Source organism: Procambarus clarkii, chromosome 46 (genome assembly GCF_040958095.1).
Source record: "Procambarus clarkii isolate CNS0578487 chromosome 46, FALCON_Pclarkii_2.0, whole genome shotgun sequence".
Lineage (NCBI taxonomy): Eukaryota > Metazoa > Arthropoda > Malacostraca > Decapoda > Cambaridae > Procambarus > Procambarus clarkii.
Genome location: NC_091195.1, coordinates 2,131,442 through 2,143,658, shown reverse-complemented (window position 1 = coordinate 2,143,658; position 12,217 = coordinate 2,131,442). Strand labels below are relative to the sequence as shown.

The 12,217-nt window shown below is 43.9% G+C and overlaps 2 non-coding genes across 2 annotated transcripts; both read left to right on the top strand.

Annotated features, from left to right (window-relative positions):
• Positions 1-3,556: 3,556 nt before the first annotated feature.
• Positions 3,557-3,675, top strand: LOC138350696 (5S ribosomal RNA). The gene has a single exon (XR_011222224.1). It is a non-coding gene; the product is annotated as a 5S ribosomal RNA (ribosomal RNA).
• Positions 3,676-11,744: 8,069 nt separating this feature from the next.
• Positions 11,745-11,863, top strand: LOC138350687 (5S ribosomal RNA). Its single transcript, XR_011222216.1, has one exon. It is a non-coding gene; the product is annotated as a 5S ribosomal RNA (ribosomal RNA).
• The last annotated feature ends 354 nt before the right edge of the window (positions 11,864-12,217 follow it).

Below are 12,217 nucleotides of genomic sequence, written 5' to 3'. Positions count from 1 at the left end.
GGTGACACGCTTGGCGTGGATGGCACAGAGGTTAGTGTCCTCGAAGAGACCGACCAGGTAAGCCTCGGATGCCTCCTGTAAAGCCATGACGGCAGGACGACTGGAAGCGAAGATCGGTCTTGAAGTCCTGGGCAATCTTCGCGCACCAGACGCTGGAAGGGAAAGTTTCCTGATGAGCAACTCTGTGCTCTTCTGGTAACGACGGATCTCACGCAGGGCGACCGTTCCGGTCCTGTAACGGTGAGGGCTTCGTCACGCCCCCTGTGGCAGGAGCAGATTTGCGTGCTGCCTTGGTGGCCAGCTGCTTACGAGGAGCCTTGCCTCCCGTGGACTTGCGAGCAGTCTGCTTGGTGCGAGCCATGGTGAACAACTGTGGTTTGTGATGGCCGGCGCCGAAAAATTTTTGCTTATATACGCCGTCTCGAGGCGCTTGCTCGAGCGCCATTGGCTGCTCGACTCGCCTACGTCACCCCGTTGCCCCTCCCCTCCTTCCTCTGGCTGCAGCCAACAGGCAGCTCACCTCAAACACTATTATCGCTGATTTTGCTCTATTTTTTGGATTTGTGCAAAAGTCATTTCACAGAGACGTGAAACAGACGAGTAGGCAACTGCAGTTTTGAAAGCGTTGTGAGAAAGCCGTGTTTCTGCTCGAGTACAAGCATAAAGTAAGGACAGGCAGGAGTTAGGAGTTGCCATGCTACAAGTACGTCCGCTTGACGGGATATAGTCTGGGGAAATCGTGCCGAAATTTTATTATTCACACAACTTCAACACCATGACTGGACGCGGCAAGGGAGGCAAGGGACTCGGAAAGGGTGGCGCCAAGCGTCATCGTAAGGTGCTACGTGACAACATCCAGGGCATCACCAAGCCCGCTATTCGTCGCTTAGCTCGTCGTGGCGGCGTGAAGCGTATTTCGGGTCTCATCTACGAAGAGACCCGTGGCGTCCTGAAGGTGTTCCTCGAGAACGTCATCCGTGATGCTGTAACCTACACGGAACACGCCAAGAGGAAGACCGTCACTGCCATGGACGTGGTGTACGCTCTGAAGCGCCAGGGTCGTACCCTCTACGGATTCGGCGGATAAGAGCTTGGCTAATCCATCGATTCCACCCACCACCACCTCAAAACGGGACCTAATTAGGTCCCTATACTTTTTTACTGAAGGGCTTAATAGACGATAACATAAATTGTTTTGATATCAGCTAGCACATTGGGTCTTATGAAATCTATTTTTTATCCTCGCATGCTTAAAGGGACTCTGATTGGGGAGGGAGGGGTGGGGGGGGGAAGGTTTGTTCCGTTATATACTAGCAGAGCAGGATCATTGGTGGTGGGGGGGGGGGGGTGAGGGAGAGAGAGAGAGAGAGAGAGAGAGAGAGAGAGATCTTTCCCAACTCTTCCTTTTTACATGAGTGAGCTACCCGTTTTATTCATTTTATCCTTCTCAGAGCTGTTTTGATAGTATCCAAATGATGGTAAATGAAAAGGGAGGACACGAATATCTACCCAGAATTCAGGACTGGCAATCGATATGCATGTTTGAGTGCGAATCTTTTTCTCTCTCAACTTAGGTATACGTTTATGTCGTACCTAAAAGCGAGAACCACACTATTGGGACAAGTATGCAAGGCCCAATTTTCCTAACAAGCACAGTTAATTTTGTTATTTTCGAACATTTCTTTCCAAATTGGTTTATCCAATTAACAGTATTATATTAAGATCATGAATTGCTGGGTTAGGTTAGGTTAGGTTAGCTTAGCTTAGGTTAGGTTAGGTTAGCTTAGCTTAGCTTGGGTTAGCTTAGGTTAGGTTAGGTTAGCTTAGCTTGGGTTAGCATAGGTTAGGTTAGGTTTGATTACATTTCTATGTTAGATTTAACTCAAATTCAAAACAATTGCAGTCATTCGGCTTGTTAGTCAACTTGCCTCTAATAGGGGCAATTTGTCTAACAAGACTATTTAGTTTTGTGTGCATATATATATATATATATATATATATATATATATATATATATATATATATATATATATATATATATATATATATATATATAGCTTCAAGACTCCGAACCAATATAGAAGCATCAAGAGGAAGTGCTTGTGTTATGGGCCAATAGGCCTTCTGCAGTTACTTCCATTCTTATGTTTTTATTCCCATTGGTTCGTGTTTTATCTTGTGTAAATGTCAATCACCTCACCCAAAACTTTGGTACCATATCACCTCACCCATGTATGTGTATATATATATATATATATATTATATATATATATATATATATATATATATATATATATATATATATATATATATATAATATACAGAGTAAATCTACCCCAAAAGTAATGATTTATTTGTCTACAAAACTAAACTCTTTTTGGAATCATATGAGGCCCCTCCACTGAGGGGGGAGGCCTGGATGTTTATTGTCATGTGTATTCATGCTGCTTGCATGTCGTCGTTTATTTTGCCTTTGTTGTTTTCTTGACAGCTTTCTTTGCCTTGGGTGGTTTGGGAGATTTTGAAGCTCTCTTTATTTTGGGCTTTTTGTTCCCAACAACAAGCTGCTGCTGCTGCTTCTTTTTCAAGGCTGTAGGTGGTTTGTTGCTTGTGGCGGCTTTCTTGGGAGTTACCACGGCCTTCTTTGCTGCTGTAGATGGTTTCTTGGTTGTGGTGGCTTTCTTGGGAGTTAGAACGGCCCTCTTCTCTGCTACGGCCAGCTTGAATGATCCACTAGCTCCACTTCCCTTGGTCTGAACAAGAATGCCGTCAGCCACTGCTTTCTTGAGAAATCTTCGGATGTAAATGGCGATCTTGGCAGCCTCGACTTTGTTGTTGGCAACAACGTACTTCTTGATTGCTTGTAGAGACGAGCCCTTACGGTCTTTGAGTGCTGCGACCGCGGCTAGAACCATTTGACTAGTTTTCGGGTGAGCAACCTGGACGCGAGGTTTCCTGGTGGTGGCCACCACAGCAGCAGCAGCCGCAGCCTTCTTGGTAGGCTTTGCTTCTACCATGATGATGATGAGATAACCAAGGTGATGAGAGACGCTCAGACAGTCACGGGGGAATGATGCTGCCGCCGCTTGAGCCGAACCTATTTATGTGCCGGCACGGTACAGAAGCTGCAACCTGGCAACTCGTCCACCAATCACGACGGTTGGTTTTACGGCTCCGAAACCTGGATCCCATATCTTCTCTAAAATAGAAGCATTTGTTCATGTTCTTTGTAAAAGTATCATAAAGCAGGACAGATGAGACAAATATCATAAAAACTGAAGAGCAGATGAGCACACACATGTATGTATTACAAAAGAAAATCCACAAATTCATTAGAAATTGGCAGGGTAGGCTGAGGAAGTAGGTAGATGTAAAATGTCTGTAAATGGCGAAAGAACATAAACCCAAGACTGAATAAACGATGTTAAATATCCATGCCAAGGAGACAAAAATATGTTAGGATACAATTACCATTAAGACACCACAAGAAGGTCCGTATCCTGCCGTGATGACTAAAAAGAGTTGGTTATTAGCCACAATGTGTAGGCAGTCTCATGCCAACGGCCATACCACGTTGAGAACACCGCTTCTCGTCCGATCAGCGAAGTTAAGCAACGTTGGGTTTGGTTAGTACTTGGATGGGTGACCGCCTGGGAACACCAAATGCTGTTGGCAATAATGTTTTTTGTTTTGTTTTGTTTTGTTTCGTTTGTTTTTGTTTGAATGGCTGGCTGGCTGGCTGGCTGGCTGGCTCCGGGAAATTCACGGAGTTGTGTGGAATAAGGCCTGGTAAAATGAATTAATATGTATGTCATGTTTAAAACAAACTCGCTTAATATAGTGTGTGAGGCTTTATACAAAAACAAACAACCAAAACAAAACATGTTGTATATATATATATATATATATATATATATATATATATATATATATATATATATATATATATATATATATATATATATATATATAGCTTAATCCGGGTTTGAACTCGCAACTCCAAGAATACGCATCACTTATATACACTTTACCACTGGACCACTGCAGGACACTTGATGCTGAGGTATCAATTTAATGACGTAAATGCCATTTCCACAAATAAATGATAATTTAAAAGTATTTGTATGTACAAATCTTTTCTGTTTAAAAGGCTACAATATCAGTTACTGATATAATTTGTGTTAATGTTTCTATACCCACAGGAAGGCATGTTTTTGCTTATATGTAAGGGGTACGGAGAAGGAATCCACAGACCATCATTCCCCTTCCCCCCCCCCCCCCCTCCCACCTACTACTACCACCACCACCACACCACCACCACCACCACCACCACTACTCACCACTACTCACCACCAATCACCACCAATCACCACCACCACCAATCACCACCACCACACCTAACCGAAAACCCCCTAACACATCAACCCTCCCCCCAATCAACAGGCGAAATAATAACCCTCAAATGCCTGCCTGCCTGCCTGCCAGCCAGCCAATACTAACGGTCTTCTCAGAAAGAAAATCTCTTTGTATCTGTATTACTTGATGAAATGTATGATTCTAATAATGAAAATAAATTGTTATGTCGGTTGTATGAGCATAATGACCAATATGCACATGATATGAATGAATTAAATAGTGTAGTTTTAAGTAATTAGGTTGTAGACACATTAAGCGGATATGATATTTGACGCGTCCAGAACTGGTGATTTTTGGTTTAGTTTTAAATGCACCACCACCACCACCATTGCTTCCCCAGAGCCTAATTAAGGACCGGTAAAAGGAGTCAATATGTATGTCATCTATAAAACCAAAGAATGAATAAAAACACACACACACAAACCTACATAATAGTACTAGGAAGATTGTATGGCATAAAAAAAAAAAAAGTACTCCCATTGGGTCGTTTGAACTCGCGACTTCCAAAACACCAGCCACACACCTTACCACCCAGCCACCATAGAGTTGGTATAATTGTGCAACTTTAGTTATAAAACTAAAGTTCTTATTGTCTCAAATCTTATTGTCTGTTCTATGAAAAGGCATGATGTAAATTATGTATTTTTTGAATGATTGAATTGTAGGCACATTAAGCGGATTCGATATTTGATATATCCAGAAAAGGTGATTTCTGTTCAGTTTTAAAATGCATCACCGTTAACGCTAAAGGACTGGTAAAACGACTCGATGTTTGTCATTTTTAAAATAAACACTAAAACTAGGCCCTTAACATATATAATGTTTGAATATAAATTGAATGCATATAAATACAAAGTGGGAGTGGCTGGCTGGCTGGCTGCTGCTGGCTGGCTGGCTGGCTGGCTGCTGGCTGCTGCCTGGCTGCTGCTGGCTGGCTGGCTGGCTGGCTGGCTGGCTGGCTGCCTGCCTGCCTGCCTGCCTGCCTGCCTGCCTGCCTGCCTGCCAGCCTGCCTGCCTGCCTGCCTGCCTGCCTGCCTGCCTGCCTGCTGGCTGGCTGGCTGGCTGGCTGCCCGCCCGCCCGCCCGCCCGCCCGCCTGCCCGCCCGCCTGCTTGCCTTGCCTTGCCTTGCCTGTCCTGTCCTGTTATTGCCTTGCCTTGCCTTGCCTTGCCTTGCCTTGCCTTGCCTTGCCTTGCCTTGCCTTGCCTTGCCCTGCCCTGCCTTGGCTGCAGCTGGCTGGCTGGCCGTAAATCAACTCTTAACAACACCACACCACACCACACCATCACTCATCACCCATCACCCACCACCGGCCCCAGTCTCCCAGCCTCTCTTATATACCCGAGCAGGCCCTTTAAATTATTTGAATTGTTGCACTTCGGCCAATGGCACGATCGCTGCTGCTCAAACATATTCTGGTTCACAAGTATTATAATATATTATATTATATTATATTATATATATATATATATATATATATATATATATATATATATATATATATATATATATATATATATATATATATATTTATTCATGAAACACATTAAAACCTTGATCATTTATTCATTCATTACGTCTAGTGAAGAATTGCTTTTGTTCATTTGTATGATTAAAAATTGATAGAATATGAATTCCTCGCTTAAAGTAAAATATAAAATATATATTGGATTTATATGATTGGTTAATATTCCAAGTGATGCTGAATATCCCCTATAATTTTGTTTTGTTTGTTTGTTATGTACACATTCCAAATGAAATCAATATAAATGTTATTATTAATGTTTGAAAGTTGATTGTCTACTTGAATCTCTCTATTAAAGTGTGTGTGGCTCCGGATGGAGCCTGGTTATGGTATTTGTCGTGGTGGGTGGCAGAAGTGCTTACTTCTTCTCTGTCTTCTTTGGCAAAAGAACTGCCTGAATGTTTGGAAGAACACCTCCCTGTGCAATGGTTACGCCAGACAGAAGTTTGTTGAGTTCTTCGTCGTTGCGGATGGCCAACTGCAAGTGACGTGGGATGATACGGGTCTTCTTGTTGTCACGTGCGGCGTTACCGGCGAGCTCCAGAACTTCGGCAGCGAGGTATTCCATGACGGCTGCCAGGTAGACAGGAGCGCCAGCACCGACGCGTTCGGCGTAGTTGCCTTTACGCAGCAGACGGTGAATTCTGCCCACGGGGAACTGAAGTCCGGCCCTGCTGGAGCGAGACTTTGACTTGCCCTTCACTTTGCCTCCCTTGCCGCGTCCTGACATTGCTGCTGCTGTTGTGGGTTTGTGGTGTTTTATGCCGGCCCGCAGATCGAGCTTCGTGTTATATACCCCGCTCAGGATCAAGGGAGTCCGCCACTGACCAATCAGCGCGCTCCGCCACGCGACCCGCTCTGAGCTGAGTCGCGAGCGGGATATAAAAGGAAAGCTCGACTCGCGCAAAAGTTCATTATTGTATCGCAACGCCAGCCAGCACGAGCATCATCATGCCACCCAAGGCATCTGGAAAGGCTGCCAAGAAGGCCGGAAAGGCCCAGAAGGCCATTGCCAAGGGCGATAAGAAAAAGAAGCGCAGGAGGAAGGAGAGCTACAGCATCTACATCTACAAAGTGCTGAAGCAGGTCCACCCCGACACTGGTATCTCTTCCAAAGCCATGTCGATCATGAACTCGTTCGTGAACGACATCTTCGAGCGCATCGCCGCCGAGGCTTCTCGCCTGGCCCACTACAACAAGCGTTCCACCATTACCAGTCGGGAGATCCAGACGGCTGTAAGGCTCCTGTTGCCCGGAGAACTGGCCAAGCACGCCGTCTCTGAGGGCACTAAGGCCGTCACCAAGTACACCTCCTCCAAGTAAACGGCTTACTTACTGCCCTGTGGTGGTGGCTTGGCCTCAAACCAACAAACTCGGCTCCATTGGAGCCACACTTTAATTTCTAAAGAGATTGTGAGTGTTAGACACCAATACTATTATAACAAAAACCTCTGTCACTGAAAGCAAATAGCTATAAAATGAGAATATTTATGAAACTGTCTGTGTGTGTTTCTCTCTCTCAGTCTCTGTCTGTCTGTCTGTCTGTCTCTGTCTCTGTCTCTGCATGTCTCTCTCTCTCTCTCTCTCTCTCTCTCTCTCTCTCTCTCTCTCTCTCTCTCTCTCTCTCTCTCTCTCTCTCTCTCTCTCTCTCTCTCTCTCTCTCTCTCTCAACACACATATAAACACTCGGTATCTTTTTTCTAGAGATTAGAGATTCATTGTTATGTTCCACATTAGGATTACTATGCAGGCCACCCTCTTAAGGTTTGAAAATGTCAAGAAAACGGTTAATTTAAAATGTCATCTCCTAACTTAACAGATTAAGCCAGAGGACCAAAAACAGAATAAAACAGGACAGGACAGTATGTCACTTATACAAGCTGCTTTTATTTCTAGTACAGTATGACAATTTTTTTTTTTTTTTTTGGAGGGGGGGGGGGAGGATCCTTGGCAGTGCATAAGAATGAAAAGCGACGGCGTTTTGTTTGTAAGAGGACAGGTTGTACTACAAATGACTTGATTTATTGATATCACGTGTACAGTGTATGTATGCCACCTAAATTATTGTATTTATTTATTTATTATATGTATAGATGAAGGTTAATTCATATGACTGATGCTAGGAATGTCTGAAATCTCCTTAGAAGGATATTTTGGCCCTGAGAAGGGCCGAGTTTGGTGTATACTAGGGTGGTCGTTTTAGCTTATGCACGCTCTCCACGGATACGGCGAGCAAGCTGAATGTCCTTTGGCATGATGGTGACACGCTTGGCGTGGATGGCACAGAGGTTAGTGTCCTCGAAGAGACCGACCAGGTAAGCCTCGGATGCCTCCTGTAAAGCCATGACGGCAGACGACTGGAAGCGAAGATCGGTCTTGAAGTCCTGGGCAATCTCGCGCACCAGACGCTGGAAGGGAAGTTTCCTGATGAGCAACTCTGTGCTCTTCTGGTAACGACGGATCTCACGCAGGGCGACCGTTCCGGGCCTGTAACGGTGAGGCTTCTTCACGCCCCCTGTGGCAGGAGCAGATTTGCGTGCTGCCTTGGTGGCCAGCTGCTTACGAGGAGCCTTGCCTCCCGTGGACTTGCGAGCAGTCTGCTTGGTGCGAGCCATGGTGAACAACTGTGGTTTGTGATGGCCGGCGCCGAAAAATTTTTGCTTATATACGCCGTCTCGAGGCGCTTGCTCGAGCGCCATTGGCTGCTCGACTCGCCTACGTCACCCCGTTGCCCCTCCCCTCCTTCCTCTGGCTGCAGCCAACAGGCAGCTCACCTCAAACACTATTATCGCTGATTTTGCTCTATTTTTTGGATTTGTGCAAAAGTCATTTCACAGAGACGTGAAACAGACGAGTAGGCAACTGCAGTTTTGAAAGCGTTGTGAGAAAGCCGTGTTTCTGCTCGAGTACAAGCATAAAGTAAGGACAGGCAGGAGTTAGGAGTTGCCATGCTACAAGTACGTCCGCTTGACGGGATATAGTCTGGGGAAATCGTGCCGAAATTTTATTATTCACACAACTTCAACACCATGACTGGACGCGGCAAGGGAGGCAAGGGACTCGGAAAGGGTGGCGCCAAGCGTCATCGTAAGGTGCTACGTGACAACATCCAGGGCATCACCAAGCCCGCTATTCGTCGCTTAGCTCGTCGTGGCGGCGTGAAGCGTATTTCGGGTCTCATCTACGAAGAGACCCGTGGCGTCCTGAAGGTGTTCCTCGAGAACGTCATCCGTGATGCTGTAACCTACACGGAACACGCCAAGAGGAAGACCGTCACTGCCATGGACGTGGTGTACGCTCTGAAGCGCCAGGGTCGTACCCTCTACGGATTCGGCGGATAAGAGCTTGGCTAATCCATCGATTCCACCCACCACCACCTCAAAACGGGACCTAATTAGGTCCCTATACTTTTTTACTGAAGGGCTTAATAGACGATAACATAAATTGTTTTGATATCAGCTAGCACATTGGGTCTTATGAAATCTATTTTTTATCCTCGCATGCTTAAAGGGACTCTGATTGGGGAGGGAGGGGTGGGGGGGGGGGAAGGTTTGTTCCGTTATATACTAGCAGAGCAGGATCATTGGTGGTGGTGGGGGGGGGGGGGGGAGGGAAGAGAGAGAGAGAGAGAGAGATCTTTCCCAACTCTTCCTTTTTACATGAGTGAGCTACCCGTTTTATTCATTTTATCCTTCTCAGAGCTGTTTTGATAGTATCCAAATGATGGTAAATGAAAAGGGAGGACACGAATATCTACCCAGAATTCAGGACTGGCAATCGATATGCATGTTTGAGTGCGAATCTTTTTCTCTCTCAACTTAGGTATACGTTTATGTCGTACCTAAAAGCGAGAACCACACTATTGGGACAAGTATGCAAGGCCCAATTTTCCTAACAAGCACAGTTAATTTTGTTATTTTCGAACATTTCTTTCCAAATTGGTTTATCCAATTAACAGTATTATATTAAGATCATGAATTGCTGGGTTAGGTTAGGTTAGGTTAGCTTAGCTTAGGTTAGGTTAGGTTAGCTTAGCTTAGCTTGGGTTAGCTTAGGTTAGGTTAGGTTAGCTTAGCTTGGGTTAGCATAGGTTAGGTTAGGTTTGATTACATTTCTATGTTAGATTTAACTCAAATTCAAAACAATTGCAGTCATTCGGCTTGTTAGTCAACTTGCCTCTAATAGGGGCAATTTGTCTAACAAGACTATTTAGTTTTGTGTGCATATATATATATATATATATATATATATATATATATATATATATATATATATATATATATATATATATATATATATATAGCTTCAAGACTCCGAACCAATATAGAAGCATCAAGAGGAAGTGCTTGTGTTATGGGCCAATAGGCCTTCTGCAGTTACTTCCATTCTTATGTTTTTATTCCCATTGGTTCGTGTTTTATCTTGTGTAAATGTCAATCACCTCACCCAAAACTTTGGTACCATATCACCTCACCCATGTATGTGTATATATATATATATATATATATATATATATATATATATATATATATATATATATATATATATATATATATATATATATAATATACAGAGTAAATCTACCCCAAAAGTAATGATTTATTTGTCTACAAAACTAAACTCTTTTTGGAATCATATGAGGCCCCTCCACTGAGGGGGGAGGCCTGGATGTTTATTGTCATGTGTATTCATGCTGCTTGCATGTCGTCGTTTATTTTGCCTTTGTTGTTTTCTTGACAGCTTTCTTTGCCTTGGGTGGTTTGGGAGATTTTGAAGCTCTCTTTATTTTGGGCTTTTTGTTCCCAACAACAAGCTGCTGCTGCTGCTTCTTTTTCAAGGCTGTAGGTGGTTTGTTGCTTGTGGCGGCTTTCTTGGGAGTTACCACGGCCTTCTTTGCTGCTGTAGATGGTTTCTTGGTTGTGGTGGCTTTCTTGGGAGTTAGAACGGCCCTCTTCTCTGCTACGGCCAGCTTGAATGATCCACTAGCTCCACTTCCCTTGGTCTGAACAAGAATGCCGTCAGCCACTGCTTTCTTGAGAAATCTTCGGATGTAAATGGCGATCTTGGCAGCCTCGACTTTGTTGTTGGCAACAACGTACTTCTTGATTGCTTGTAGAGACGAGCCCTTACGGTCTTTGAGTGCTGCGACCGCGGCTAGAACCATTTGACTAGTTTTCGGGTGAGCAACCTGGACGCGAGGTTTCCTGGTGGTGGCCACCACAGCAGCAGCAGCCGCAGCCTTCTTGGTAGGCTTTGCTTCTACCATGATGATGATGAGATAACCAAGGTGATGAGAGACGCTCAGACAGTCACGGGGGAATGATGCTGCCGCCGCTTGAGCCGAACCTATTTATGTGCCGGCACGGTACAGAAGCTGCAACCTGGCAACTCGTCCACCAATCACGACGGTTGGTTTTACGGCTCCGAAACCTGGATCCCATATCTTCTCTAAAATAGAAGCATTTGTTCATGTTCTTTGTAAAAGTATCATAAAGCAGGACAGATGAGACAAATATCATAAAAACTGAAGAGCAGATGAGCACACACATGTATGTATTACAAAAGAAAATCCACAAATTCATTAGAAATTGGCAGGGTAGGCTGAGGAAGTAGGTAGATGTAAAATGTCTGTAAATGGCGAAAGAACATAAACCCAAGACTGAATAAACGATGTTAAATATCCATGCCAAGGAGACAAAAATATGTTAGGATACAATTACCATTAAGACACCACAAGAAGGTCCGTATCCTGCCGTGATGACTAAAAAGAGTTGGTTATTAGCCACAATGTGTAGGCAGTCTCATGCCAACGGCCATACCACGTTGAGAACACCGCTTCTCGTCCGATCAGCGAAGTTAAGCAACGTTGGGTTTGGTTAGTACTTGGATGGGTGACCGCCTGGGAACACCAAATGCTGTTGGCAATAATGTTTTTTGTTTTGTTTTGTTTTGTTTCGTTTGTTTTTGTTTGAATGGCTGGCTGGCTGGCTGGCTGGCTGGCTCCCGGGAAATTCACGGAGTTGTGTGGAATAAGGCCTGGTAAAATGAATTAATATGTATGTCATGTTTAAAACAAACTCGCTTAATATAGTGTGTGAGGCTTTATACAAAAACAAACAACCAAAACAAAACATGTTGTATATATATATATATATATATATATATATATATATATATATATATATATATATATATATATATATATATATATATATATATATATATATATATATATATAGCTTAATCCGGGTTTGAACTCGCAACTCCAAGAATACGCA